We start from the raw sequence: 577 nt of genomic DNA on the forward strand, positions 1-577 counted from the left end.
AAAAAAAAAAAAAATTAGAAAGAGTAGGGAAAAAATAATGACAATAACAAGAAGGGTTAGAAATATAAACACAGAGCCCAGAGATGAAAGTATCCAGGTCTGGTGGCACAGTTCTATAATCCTAGCTTCCCCAGAGGTGGAGGCATGGCGACTGCAAGTTCAAACCCAGCCTAGGCAACTCAGTGAGAACCTGTCTCAAAATAAGTAGGAACGCCATCTGAGGATGTGTCTCAGTGACAGAGGACTGACTGGCTCAGACTGTGAGAGGCTAGAGTCAAATCCCAGGACTGGGGAAAATCCTTTAAAGTGTGGGACATGATGGCTCACATCTATAAACCCAGCCCTCAGAAGACTGGAGCAGGAGAATAGCATGATTCTGAGACCAGTCTGGGCTACAAAGCAAGACCCTGTATCAAACACACACATGTATAATGTAATATAAGCATAGACATGCAGATAGACAGATATGTGAGATGTATTTATAGATAGATAAATGGTAATTTGATAGATAGTGGAACAAGACAGATGACTGATATATGACAGACAGACAAATAAACATGAAGGCAGATAGATAGAT

This window comes from Microtus ochrogaster, chromosome 18, assembly GCF_000317375.1.
Source record: "Microtus ochrogaster isolate Prairie Vole_2 chromosome 18, MicOch1.0, whole genome shotgun sequence".
NCBI lineage: Eukaryota > Metazoa > Chordata > Mammalia > Rodentia > Cricetidae > Microtus > Microtus ochrogaster.